The 14,897-nt window shown below is 38.0% G+C and overlaps 1 long non-coding RNA gene and 1 pseudogene across 3 annotated transcripts in view; both read right to left on the bottom strand.

The window, feature by feature from the left end:
• The window catches only part of LOC108544652 (uncharacterized), an 80,715-nt gene that overhangs the window by 63,134 nt on the left and 2,684 nt on the right, over window positions 1-14,897 (bottom strand). The gene's annotated exons all lie outside the window — the stretch shown is intronic.
• On the bottom strand, window positions 14,720-14,891 carry LOC108544651 (60S ribosomal protein L39 pseudogene; annotated as a pseudogene).

The following is a 14,897-nucleotide window of genomic DNA, read 5'->3' as shown; positions in this document are numbered from 1 at the left end:
ATTAAGGCCTAACCTGTTCTAAAAGAGTTTCCTGACCTCCTGAGTCAGAAACGACATTTCTGATCCTGAATTCACAGCATTCTGATTTTCTATTACCCACATGGCAGCAATTGTACCCTGCCTTAGGTTGTTATTTCTCATGGAAACATCCACTTCAGTGCTTTCAAATTGGTAGGGTCAGCTGCGTAGGGCAGGAATGTTTTTAAAACCTGAGAAAATGCACATATATGCACTTAAATATTTATATTTATAAGACTGCCCTCTCACTCACTTCACCTCACTTTCTCCCATAGTCTAATACGTACAGAGGGGGTGACAGCTGTCTAAACCCTGAAGGCACCAGCAATGAACACTTAAACATAGTCTAAAACCAACCCCACTCAGGTGAGGACCAGTAAGCTAATTAGACTCAAAATCAGGTGACTTGATGTCGGGTCCTAATTATGACATTTACTAGCTGTGCCATCCTAAACAACTTACCCCCTCTGAGATCCAATTTTATCATCTATAAATTAAAAAACATTGTATCTGCTTTACCTGCACGTTAGGATTATTGTGCAGATACGATGGACAAACCTGTAAAGTCGTACACAACGTTATGATGTTAACGTGTGTGGATTAGAAACACATTGAAAATAGAATCCTGCATCTTACTTTTTTATACATATCCTCAGTGATTGCTCATAGTAGATATTTAATAATAGGTGTTGAATCTCAGATGGAACTCTTACAACCTTGGGGAAGTAACAGCGTATCCAACCACGATGTCAGGAAAGGTACTGAGATCTCCTCCACCGGAGATAACATTTGCCATCCTTGCCTCCCCAGCCTAGATACGTTTTGAAGGCAATACCTGTTTGAAAGGCATGGCTGTGTGGGGCTTTGTGCCTTGAAATGAAAAGTTTTGGGCTCTAGATGATGATCATTCACCAACTTTATTCCATCGTGCTCTCCATTTTTTACCTCCAAACCAAGATGCTCACCTATACCTCTTCAAAGCCAAGATGCAACTTCTGCCTTAGATCAGTTAGTGGCTGTTCAAGAGCAGAGGACACTTTTTACCTTTCAAAAAAAAATGCTAATGGGTGACTTAAAAACTTCATTTCCTCATTAAAAAAGGACCAGGAAGGGGAAGTGAAAGCCAAATACAAACCCCCACAGTAAGAGAAAAAACTGTAAAAAATAAAAATAAAAACAGGGATTCATGAATGCAGGAAGAAATTAAAACCAACCTGTAGGTCCTCATAAATACAGCAATCAGGCAGCTCCACACATGCATCCCACATTTGAATTTTTATTTTACATGGAGTATTTTTGTATCTGCTTTGCCTAAATTTGGCCTGTTACCAAAGCCTAATGACGCTACTTTATGTTAAGCTTTTCGAATGAACTAAACTTAAAACTAGGAAAAAAAAAAAAACTGTTAATTTATCTTGCAGGCAAAGGTGTTATAATTTGAATGAAAAACAGCAAGCAGACAGATAAAAAGGAGCTGGCACAACACTTGGGCAATCAGTGATGGTGTTTTGTACCTGCAGGCTGAGAAATTGTCTCCCTTGTTGTATGATGTTATTACCATCGCTTATTTTCACTTGTACATTAGGTTCAAGCATAATTGTGCGAAGATTTGAATGTTCTCCACAGATTTACTATTTTAATAAGCTCATAATGTAAAACGCTATGTGTGTTGACAGCGGTACTTACCCTGTATTAAGAAAACAAATCAAACCATTTTCTTTAAAATGATAAGTAGCCTAATTTGACCTTTCTACAGGCACTGGTCAGTAGAAATGGACCCCTACAATAGTCTTCTCTCCCATCTTCCAGTCTTTTATCCCATCTATCAGTAAGGATACTATTCTCACAGACCATGTGGCCTTATCATTTTGGAAACTGCCCTTGTCCTACTGAAGGCCATGGGGCAGAGTGAGATAACAACAAGCTATATTCATGAATATTCATGGAACCAAAAATATTTTCAGATATAAGAAAGCAGATGTGGTATCTAGTTCATAAATCTGGATTATGAAGTAAAATCTATGGCTAAGTGGGTGATATTCAAACAGTAGTAGACATAGAATCAATGCATGAGCAAGGGGGAGACTCATTGGCATAGGTAAATTCAAGTTGCAGAGGAAACTAGAGGCTGACATTGAATTCAACATGGAAACAGAGAGAGAGTAGTATATCCAGTCTCAGTAGGTCCTTTTGGGTCTCTATTTTGAGAAATAATTTAATAGTATTTTTAAAGATACGGGTTCACTGTAAAAAAATTGGAAAATATAAACAAGCATGAAGAAATCTATGGTTCTATTTCTCGGAAATAATCCTTGCTACTGATTTCAGATCTTATTATTCTAGGCTTCTTCCATGCATATTTTAATAGGTTCATCTGACACATACTGATTTTTAAATTACCTTTTACACTTAATGTCTTGTTAACGTCTTTTCATGTGATTATTCTCCAACTACAGTAATACTTTAATAGCTATATAATATTCCATTAAGGAACACTATGCTGCCTGTGGTTGGATATTTAGGTGCCTCCACAACCTAAGATAGTAATAAACTTACAGCAAGTTCTTTTTGAATACCAAAGTCTGACCATCCCCCACTCCTCACAAGACATTTTGCAGCTTTCTTAAAGCCCCTGACTCTTGTGAATTTAGTGACTCAGACTTTCCCGTCGACTTCTATTTAATTTTAAGGATGCATTACACACACATCGCTCAAAATAAAGCCCCTCAAAATAATTGCATCTACATCAATTAGCGTTTTTATTCTGTAATTCCATAAGGGTATTTCATATATACCTCTATTTTCTTCTGCAACAACAACCTTAGAATAAATATGATATGAGAAAGTATACACGCTTAAGACGCACTGCACAATTACTTCCACCTAATCCAAAGACAATTTTCATTTATCTATTGATTCACTCAAGAAATATTTATTAAGCACCTATTATGTGAGTTGCAATGTGCCACATGCTGAGACAGAAATATTTCAGAATCTACATTGGGTATGTCTTGACTTCAAAGCCAAAGCCACAAGGAAATGTTTATGTTTTTCCTATATTTTCCTCAGATATTAAGTACAGAATCAGTACTTAATTTATGTTATATAAAGATGTCACTCTACTTTTGAATGGTATGTGAACCTTTTTCAGCTTGTTGACTGATTGATTGATAAGAAGAAAATCTAACGAGTCTCTCTGGACACAAATAATTGTACCAGTCAGGGCCAAATCCCAAGGTTTTCAGCAGTTCTGTCCTTATGTGACCCTTAGATATCAGTTATGCAAGACACTCATCTTGATAATTGAGATGAGCAAATGAACAGTTACATTAATAACTTTCCCATCACTTCCCTCATGATATTTTAGGCCCTGTTCATCAACATTCATCCAATACTTCCCTTGTGTCTCCTCATGCCAGCCTACGACCTTTTATCCCATCATTTCACTTATGCTACATCTGCCCTTATTTCTCAGTTCTTCACTGGTTTAGCTCTAAACCAAAGGTTCTACCCATTCCATCTCCCAGCCTTCAAACACCCTCCAAAACTCCGATCAGACTAAACAATGGCCTTCTCCTCCTAAGTACTTCAAAGAACACTCAAAGCTGGCCTCAAAAATCTTCCCTGACTGGTTGGAAGGAAAAGCAGCTTTCCAAAGAGTTCCATCTCAACAGCATGCCATTCCCCATGGAAAGTGTATTTGGATATAGATAGTGTTGTTACATATGTATGAGAATATGTCTTACTTATTCACCTGCCTTTTTTCAGCCTGATTCTGAGCCCCTGAAGACTGAGAACATGTTTTCTCTGTATTCTATAATGATCCCATCCCCACAGAGTCATACTGCTAAATGTTGGTGCCACCTTTCTTCAAGGCAGCTATCAGTAATTACCATATTTTAACTGGTCAAGTCTAACTGGGAATACAGATTTTTAGAGCTGGGAGGTGACATTGCAGGTTACATAGTCCATCGCCCTCTCTTTATTTTAAGGTACATTTCTTATCTACTGTGTGTCACACACCATGCTAAGCTCTTTAAGTGAATTATCTCATGTGATCCTCACAAAAGCTCCAAGGGTAGGAACTCTAATGACCCCCATTTTTGTGTGCATACCAAAACTCTCCTCATGCTGTTTCACAATGAAGTATACATAAATGAATGAATATTAACAGCTCAGCCAGGATTGGGACTTGAGTAAGACAGAAGAAGCACCTGGCGAACAAAACGTAAGGAGACACTCACTCTCAGGGTTGTGAAAGCGCCTCCTTCGGTTTTGCACTCTGGGTGCCTCCCTTGCTTCACCCCAGTCCCAGCCCCAGCCTAAACCTTATTGCATGTCAGGTACCGCTCTAAATATATTTATATTTTTAATACTTACAACAATCCCATGAGATAAGTAATATTAGTATCTTCTTTTACAAATGAGGAAACAGATTAAGTAATATGCTTAAAAATCTCAGAGTTAGCAGAGACAGGGATGGGATTCAAATCCAGTCATCCTGACTGGAGGTAGACATATAATTGAATGAATACCTGAATGAAGGAATAAATAAATAGAATGCTATAAAATGTTGGGAAATGCAGAAACCTTTACATTTTATATTTACATTGTATACATTTACTTTTAATCCACTTCACTGTTTCAGTTAATAAATAAAGCCAGCATAGTGAAATGGAACAAGTATAGACTTTGGAGCTAGACAAGACTGGTTTTGAACAGTGTTTCTGTGTGAACTTAGGAGAGCACTTATCTATCTGCTTTAACCTGCATTATCTCGTTTTGTAAATTTTTATGAGTCTTCACCAAAAAGTACATAACCAGCATACAATGCCCAGAGCTGGGTGCAGTGTTCATGCTTGTAATCCCAGCACTTTGGGAGGCTGAGACAGAGAGATTGCTTTAGGCCAAGAGTTCTAGGCTAGCCTGAGCAACATAGTGAGACCCCATTTTTACAAAAAAAAAAAATAGCAGGGCATGGTGACATGTGTCTGCAGTCCTAGATACTGAGGCAAGAGAATCACTTGAGTGCAGGACTTCAAGGTTGTAGGGAGCTATGATCACACCACTGCACTTCGGTCTGCAAACACTTGTCAAGTACTCAATGTAAGGTAATTTTTATTATTTTATCATGTATACTTTTGGGACAAAAGAATCATACTGTAGAAACTATGGCAAATTGATACAATAGTCACAACTCTACTGGAAAATATGGCTGCCATGGACAAATCACATATTGAAGACTCATGTATCAGTCAGGATAGGCTAAATTATGCTGAAGTCACAAACTAAAAGCCCACTTCTCAGTGGCTTCACACAACAAAGGTTTGTTTCTTGTTAACTGTACATATCTGAAGCCAGCCATCAGGGGCTCAGCTTTAGTTACTCAGGGACTGGAGGTGACAGAGGCACTATCTTGTAATAGCCGCTCCTTCTGGAATGTGCAGTAGCCTCAGTCACCAGCAGAGGGGGTGCTAGAGGGCCTCACATTGTTAAGTACATATTAGTATTGGAAATGACGTATGTCACTTCCACCCACAACCAACTGCAAAAACTAGTCAGCATGCCCCCATCCAACTCTAAAGTGGTAGAGAAATGCAGTCCTCCCATGCTTGGAAGGAAAAAGCAATCAGACATGGCGAGAGCTAGATGATTTTCCCACAGACAGGTCCCTTAGCCCACAATGCTATCAGAAACAGTCTTAGATTATGCAAACAACTGAAGGACTATTTCCCAAGTTGGTTTATTCTCATTGTTGAAGAAATGAAGCATAGAATTGGGTTCATAATCTAGTTTTTGTTTTTTGGTAAGAAATGCGTTTTATCCTCATGCTGACTTGGCACAGGCTGATCTGGTCAGTTTGGGTGTGGGGAACAGCCTTATATACAGCCATTGCTGGAGTTGTCCTGAGTATGCCGAAATAAAAAATGCTGTCAGCTAGAAAGAAACTTTGCACAACAAAGTGTTAAATGAAATAGTACCAGGCAAAATAAGGTAATGCTCTTTTGCTGTCTAGCACCACATAAGATGCTAACTGAAAGAGTAAATAAAAACACTCAACGTGCATTTAGCTTTCATAATTTACCTTCTGCAAGGTTGATTTCGAGTATGCAGAATGTGCCACATTATTTAGGCTGTAAAAAGGAGCTGCTTTACACTACCTGCCATGTACAATTATAATAATCTGTCAGACAAATATAATTAGGGAGTGTGATGTCTGTTTGAGTGTGAAGGCTTTGATTGTGTGGTATTGTCTGCTTTCCCCTGTGGCACAGCATAAACAATTGTACCCAGTGGTAACTCTCAGCCAGGACTAATGCTCAGAGTCAGCAACGCCCCATCAAATAGCACAGATGGTTGGGTTTAGGTTTGAGGTTGTTGGCTTGTTTGCGTCCACCTCCCCACACACAACCCTTTCAAGTTTTGGTCAGCAAACTTGACTAAAATGAAGCCTTCTGCAGTACAATCTGGTGGGTCTCCAAGATATTATATTAATAAATCATAGTTAATAAATCATAAAAGTGAATGGGAGACTCAGGCAGAGTATGGTCAATTAACAAGTCCCAACCACTTCAGTGATGAAAAACAGGCTGAGAAAAGAATGCGTGGGTCACTTTAATGATTAAAAAAAATTAGGTGACACTTTGTGGATTTAAAAGGTAAAGTTGTTATTATGTGGAGTAAGTTGTGATTGTAATTTGTTATTAGATTCTCACACCAGCTGGCAAAATAGAAAAGGTAACCATCATTACAGCCTTTCATAATAGTATTTAGTAAACTATATTGGAAGCATGTTTCATTTTAAATTAGTCAGTAGTCTTGCCATTCCATCTCTACTAACATGAATCAGCCTATTTTACTTAATTTCATTTTATTATTATTTTCTGAGACAAAGTCTCGCTCTGTCACCCAGGCTGGAGTGCAATGATGCAACCTCAGCTCACAGCAACCTCCTCCTCCCAGGCTCAAGGAACCTTCCCACCTCAGCCTCCTGAGTAGCTGGGACCACAGGTGCATGCCATCACACCTGACTAATTTTTTGTATATTTGGTAGAGACAGGGTTTCCTCATGTTGCCCAGGATGGTCTCAATCTCCTGGACTCAAATGATCCTCCCACCTCAGTCACCCAAAGTGTTGGGTTTCAAGTGTGAGTCATTGCTCCCAGCTGATCAGGCTATCTTAAATTTTATTGCCTAATTGATTATCTTTTTATTACTGTAACCTTCATAACCAGATATTTTGCTGTGGGACTTCCCTACAGGAGACCATTTTTGCTTTTTAAGAGGAGACTTACTTAGATGAGACTTAAGGGATATCAACTTACCAAATTCTGCTGTAATGTAATTCATGTGGTAGAGAATTTTGGTATTATAATCCAAAACACAGCACCTAAACTAATGGTCAGCCCAAAGGAACAATGAGGATTTGACAATTTGTTTTCTTTTAAATTACAAATATATAATATTCTAATGGTTTCTGGACCAACTTAGAAAGATCAACAACTTTGCATTAACCACAGAGGTTTCTTGCATTTATGAGAGAGCATTAATATTCTCTCTCTCTCTCTGGCCAAATGAGAAAAGAACCCCAGACATGAATTCTTATATTTCTGGTACCTTTATGCTAGCTATAGATGTGAAATAATTTTCTAGTCGAATCCACCACTGATAAAGAATATTATTTTTACAATATTTTGATGTTCAAATCTGCCAATGTAGACTCTAAGAAATATAACAAACCAATAATAAAATGACAGATCATAAAATCTTTGCATTGGAAAGACCTCTTCCCAAGTCAAAATGATTATTTCCTCCCTTGGATCCCACTGCACCTTGTGCAGTTTTCTTTTCTGGCTGTTAAAAGGATATGTCTAACTCTATTGGTCTACAAATTTTCTGATGCCAGAGATTATGTTTTACTTCTCTTTGCCTCTCTAAGGCTTAAAATAGTGCCTAGGTTATCATGAATAGGTTACTATGAATAGCTGAATTGATAGATGGATAGATGAAGAAAACAAATTCTACACTGTAATAATGGGTATATGTTGGCCCCTCCCCAGAATGCATTTCCTGCCTTCCTATCTCCACTTTTCAACAGTTCCAACTTACATTCGAAGATGCAGGTGGTTCAAGGGAAGCACTTATCATCTCCAACTCCAAGAGTCAAATACTCAACCTATGTTAAACCAATCAGCACATTCCATCCAGCTAATCAGTGATTGGCTCTGCCTTGAGCACGTGACTTGAGTAAAGGCTTCCATTCAGAGTGAACCTCAGGATTATTTCTGGAAAGGAAGAGACAAAGATGCCCTTTGCTGTTGGCTGTAAATGTGGAAATGTGTAGTCCTGGAAGCTGATGGCAGTTATCTCAGGACCATGAGGAGAACTAGTCTTAGGATGGAGCTGACAATAAGAAAAGTATAGCAGAGGCAGAAAGAAATTGGAAACCTCACTTGAACCCAATCTCATCTTTGGACTCTTCAGTTACAAAAAAAAAAATGAAGAAGAAGAAGAAATTTTCTTATTTTTTCATATCAGCATGGGTCAGATGTTCTGTTCTTTGCAAAATGATGTAACCTGATACAATTGTGAATATCATCATTGAGCAGATGTGATTTAAACAAACACAATGTACTTCAAAAATGTTGACAAATCTTAATCCAAAAATATATATACCATTTGTGCCAACTAGAAGTGTTGAATACCCCTAATTCCCATTTTCCACTAAAAGGGACCAGGACTCCTTGAAGAAATGATTGATTCTAGGTTTGGACAGGAAATGTACAAGTTCAGCATGGAACATGTGGTTATGCCAAACATCAGGAAAGTTCTCAAAAGCTGCTACGTCAAAGATCTTAGAAGCCAACTTGAAAAGGTTCCCCAAAATGGGACAACTTGAGGATCAACAACATAATAATAATTTCCATGGCTTAAAATTAATCAAATATAAACATCCACACATTCATAATGGTATGAGGGGAAACAAATCTCATTGATCTTGGAGAATATTATGAGACCGTCTACATAAAGAGAAACAATCAAGCACATAACCTGCTTTCTTGTATGAACTGTATCCCAGGAAGATCTAATCATTATTGGGGAAAAGTTTCTCCCTATAGATGTGTTCTAGCAAGGAAATGAAGAAAGCCCCATATCACAAACGCTTAATGCAATAATGGATTGAGGCAATGAGCATCAGTGGCTGCTAAAATCCCCCAAAATAGAAACCACCAGACATGTATGCCTCTTTATGTAAGTACACCGTATCACCAATGACATGTTCTTTTCAGGTAATCAAACCTGAATGAGATCAAGCCTCTAAATCTAACTACTATTTTACAGGAAATTTTAAAAGAATGCAATCAACAAAATCCAAAATGTGAAACTCTGTAGAGACAATGACTCAATTTTCGTCAATAAATAAATTGCAAGAAACAAACAGAAATGGAGGAAGAATTTATGGATTAAAAGATTTATAAGAGATGTAACAACCCAAGGTAATAGGAGGACCTTACTGAAATTTGGATTTGAACAAACCAACCATTTAAAAAATGAGATCATCAGAGATATTTGGAGGCTGACTAGCTATTTGATGACATATTAAGGAATTAATATTAATTTCAATGAATACTAATGATTATCTTTATTAGATGGTGATGATTTTTCAAGGATTCTTCATATTTTATAGACTCATACAAAAGTAGTTATGGATGCAAATGTATGGTGTCTTGGGTTTGCTTCAAAATAATACTTCAGGAATGGGGGAGAGGAGTAGTAAAGATTAAACAAGATTGGCCATGAGTTAATTGTTGAAGATGAATGATGGGTATATGAGAATTTATTAGACAATTATCTCTACTCTTATGCAATAGTTGAAATTTACCGTAATAAAAATCATTTAACTATATCATTCTATTATCATTCAAAATCATACATATATGCCAACCTTCCTTGTTTTTACATAAACAGGCTGCCATTCTTCAATCACATTCTAATTTAACCATGCTCTATTTCACCTGCATGCCTAGCCACCATCACTGCAATCTGCCTGCCTTCTTCCCAGACAATGAGCATTGTCCCACACGTGCACACTCATTCCCATGGAGGTGGTCATAGCATATCCACCATTCTCCCAGACCACACACAAAATTCATTTTCATACACATGGTTTTCTTCCATTCATTCTCTGACACCTCTGCTCTACACCCATGGCACTGCTCATTCCAATTCCCATATCTCTTTTAAAAGGGACATGCTTCCTAACTCATGTAGACAGAGACATAGAGCGAGTGCTAGTCTGAAGAGTTCCAACATCCACCTTCCTGTGGGCCTCTATACATAATCTGGCTCAGTCTAAACCTCTTAAGTGAAATGCTCTCCTGGAAATAAAATCTGCTGTCTACGTTCTATTTTATTTTAAACTCAATACAAAGCAATGGTCCCCAAAGAAAAGTTGTGCTGGAGTCAGGTTCACACAATTTCCCTGAAATGTAATATGAGATTTAAACACAGATGATATGACTGGTTAATAAATGTCACCATTGAGCGGCTTTGTTCACCTAATAATATCATTCAGATCATTATAAACAAATTGAAGGGGTTCTTATGTGAAACAAACACGGCAGGACTTATTCCTGCGTAACACAAGACCAAGGCAGGGCAGCCAATCCTAACGGCCTGCGAGAAGGGGCAAGGCCGGCGTGCAGCTTTGTGGTATCCCGGGAGGATTTTATTTCCAAATATAAAATCCATGCCATGCTCACAGGCAGAACCTTAGAATAGTCATAATGATCTAATGACAGCATTACCATGGAAGGCTGCTACTAATACCTTCAACTACTGCCGTTCTATACAGATCCAGGGATATGATTTCAAAGCTCATGTGGAATGAAGCCTGCCCCAACTGAAAGCAATCCACCCAAGTGAAAAGGAGAAGGAAGAAAAGAAAAGGGCAGAATGCAACTGAAGCCCACAATTTGGGATATCTAGGATGGGGAGGTCAGAGTTGGTTCTTTGTGGGGTTTCTTTTATTATTGTTGTAGTTTGGGGAGGGAGTGGTATTTTATGGCAAAGAAAGAGAAAATGTCTCTAAATTGGACAGCATTGCCTTCCTCTGACTTTTTGAATTACCTCTAACTTAAAGATTATAAAGTATTTATTTTTCTCTTCCAAGAAGGGAGGGCATAGTAATTTCCTCCATTACCCTCATGCTCTCCTCCTTCTGCTGTTGAGGGGACAGTTCATTGATGATAGCTCTCTTGTGCTCAGTCAACACTGATGGCAAAAAGAAAGAAAATAAACAGCATATTACCTGTGAAAGAATGGGGAGCCCCTGTAAGTCCAACCTAATAAACAACCAAGGACTATTGGGCCTGTCACTTGACATTTTGATGGAAATGGCTGTTGTTGTATTTCTAGAAATCAAAGGAAACATCAGAACCTTTGCAAACAGGAAAGCTGCATAACATTTCAAATACCGGTTAAGCGCCTATATTTATAGATAGTGTTCACTGTTTCAAATATAACCCAGCAATTCTTTTGGAGAGAGGTTCTGACAGGGCTAACAGACCTGTTTAAAATATATATATGCATATATATATCATTTTAAAATGATGCTGAAATTTGCTTTTATTCCTTCAACAATTTGCAGTTGGAATTCATAATTTTAGCAGTATTTCTCACATATAATGCCAAATTCGGTAACACCTACTTAAAGTGCATTGTAGCATGTGTTTAAGATACATTGAGCTCTTTGCAGAAAAGGTGCTATAGAAATCTAATAAATAATAAGTAGATGATTGACAAAGGATAATATTAGGAGCTCATTTTTCAAACTGTATAAAAATACATGCATTTGGGTTAATTCTCAGCTAGACAATCTCCTTGGCAGGTAATGTGTAAGGGATCCTACATGCCCCAGAAACCTAATACATTAGTTCTGGAATATGGCAGGGAGGAAAAAAGGTCATGGCCTACAGAAGATAGTTCTGAGGTTACAATAGTTCTCAACAAGAATCCAGGCAGGAATCCTCCCAATTTTGGCCTTGAAAATGCATTCACTGATGTTATTTGGAATGTGAAAGAAATCCAAAATACGTAGAAGGTAGAGTTATAAAGGGCAGCTGGATTCAGCCACATGGCCAAATTTGAATCAGCAAACTGACATTCTCTAAGATAACACACATTATGTCCTTTAAAATTAAAAAAGAAAAATAGGAGCCAAGTATCATTACTCATTTGTTATTTTGTGAGTTGGTTCAACTCAAGAATGCATAATTTTCTGGTTCTAATGCAAACTAAGGAAGGACGAGAGCCAGATATAAACAATTTCCTCCTTCTGGAGTAAAATATATAGCTATCCAGGGATTCGATGTGATTATGAAAAGAGACCAGATGCCTTGAATCTTGGCTGCTACAGGACCTGGCTTGGCAGCCTATAGGTTGATCTCAGAGAGGTAAAGATAAGTCTAAGAGGACTACTTAAAAAATGGAAATAAAATGCTTTATAAGTAAGCAAAAGTAGGAACAAGCTTATCATAAGCAGAGTAAGCTGATGAAGGTACAGGTAAAACTTCATCAGAAAACCTGTGTAGTATCATTTATGCCAAAGCATGACATTTGAATCTTCACATAAGAGTATGAGTTTCCAATGCATTCAGTTTTGGGATTACATCTTGGACAAGTTCTTTCTCTTTTTTTTTTTTTAATTTTTCTTTGGTGATTTTGTTGACTACTATGTATTAGCAATATATACATGTAGCCTACATAGCAGTTAAGTAATATGTGCATTTTGTAGAGAAGTTTTATATATGCCAACTAAATAAAATCCTTCATACATGTCTCCAAATGCTGGACAAATGTAGATACATTGTTTATGCTAATGTCACTTGTTACATTGAAGTTGCCCTGATCATTTAATCTCCCTGTTTATTGTGGTTGGAAATACTTTACATACTACCATATCATCTACAATTTGATCTTATACTATCTCATTTTCTTCTTCTAAAAGTGTAATATGATATATTATATGTGCCTCCCTAATGAGAATACAGAAAGAGACAGGGAGCCATCTTGAGACCATGAGAAAACAGTTTGCAAACCAAACCAATATACCAAGGATGGAGGAGTGGACAGAAGGAAAAAGCCTGAATCATAATTGACATGGCTGTGCTATAAATCAGCCCAAGAATTGTCCCCTGTCCCCACCTCCTCTCATATAATATTATTAAATCTTTTTATTATGGAAGCTACATTTTAGTTAGACATTCTGTTTCTTGCAGAAGAAAGCATCAGAATTAATTAAGTAGGGTTTGAGGTTTCAAAATCCTAATCCCTGAAAGACTCAGAGCATAATATTTATGCCAACAGATTTGGAAGCTAAGGTCAAGCCAATCTGATCTAAAAGCTAATTCCTTGGGGCAAAGAGAGAGAGAGAAGAAACTAAGAAACCTAAGATATCAGTATTTCCTAAGAAGAAGTCCTGCTCCTTGCTAAATCCCTGTCCTAATCTCAGGGAGAAGAGGAAATAAGAGAAATTCCAGTTACATGTGTACAGAGAGGAGACTGAAGGAGTCAAGAGAGAACAGGCCAGCATAGGTTGTGATCTGGATCAGGAAGCTGTAGTCATTTGAATGATCAGTAAATGGAGACCATGCAGGAGTGAGGAGGCTCAGGGATGCCAGACTGGACAATTAGGGACCAAACATATCCCATCCCCCACCCCCATTTACATCAGTACTTCATAACCTGCCTGAAACCTACACAACCCTTAGGGAAGTGGAGGCTGGAGACAGCAGTATAGGAAATCTGAATTGATTAAATTTGAGAATTTAAAATAGAAATTTTTCAAAAATAAGAAGAGTGTTCAGACCAGAGCTTATGGTTTGACATTTATACTCACTAATCAATTAATTAACTGCTGGTAATAATGATAGAATGCCAGTTCCTACACTCAAAAAGCTCACAGTTTAATAGAAACGACAGGCAAGAAAACAGTCAACCATGACACATGAAGTGTTTGACAGATAAATATGCAAGATGGCAGAGTACAAAGTGGGGGTTAGGGGTTGCAACTTGAGCTAAGTTTTGAAGGGCAAAAAGCAGTTAACCATAAATGGTGTGGGGAAATGCAGAGTTCTGTTTGGGTCCTGTTGCATCTGAGAAATGGTTTTTGTTGTTTACAATCAGGGAAACTTGGGAGTTTCTACCTGTTAAGGGAAATGAGGCAGTAGAGAAGTGGAAGATGAAGAAAGTGGCTGGAAGTTATGTCCCGAGAGCTCTGAGGAGGCAGAGAGCAAAGGGACACAGATCACAGGCTCAGAGGTTGACTTGGGCCCGAATAAGGAAGCTGAGAAAAGGCATAGATGGAACACTGTAAATACATCGTACACACCTTGAGAGTTGACAGGAAGATAAGAGAGTTCATTCTAGATGGCCTCTATTTTATGTGAGAAGTGGAAGGATGCAGGATTTTAAGGTGGGGAGCTATGTGGACAGATTTTTTTTGTTTTGTTTTGTTTTTTTGAAATGAAAGGCCTCACATATTTATTACTGAACCCAGCCCACCAACGCATTCATAATAGATTCAGAGAGGAAAATACGTCGAACTCTCCAGAGAGTGGTGACATTTTCAGTTTGATATGGTAATGTGATCGTGACCTTCAGACAGCACAAATATGTGTACCATCTCATGTGCAATTCCTTATAGACCCAGCTTGGTTCTTCTCCAATGTTTCCTTTTGGAGTTGTACCTTATTTTATTTCCAGTTTTCATCCGAATCCACTGGGGAATGGGACAATTTTGCTTTTGTTTCTTGGCCAGGAATCGCTTAATCCTGAAAGTCTTGTGAGAAGACATGGCGAGAAGTGGAGGCAAGAAC

Source organism: Rhinopithecus bieti, unplaced genomic scaffold, assembly GCF_001698545.2.
Source record: "Rhinopithecus bieti isolate Rb0 unplaced genomic scaffold, ASM169854v2 scaffold_21703, whole genome shotgun sequence".
Taxonomy (NCBI): Eukaryota; Metazoa; Chordata; class Mammalia; order Primates; family Cercopithecidae; genus Rhinopithecus; species Rhinopithecus bieti.
Note: the sequence above shows the minus strand (reverse complement) of the source record. Positions and strands in the feature narration are given on the sequence as shown.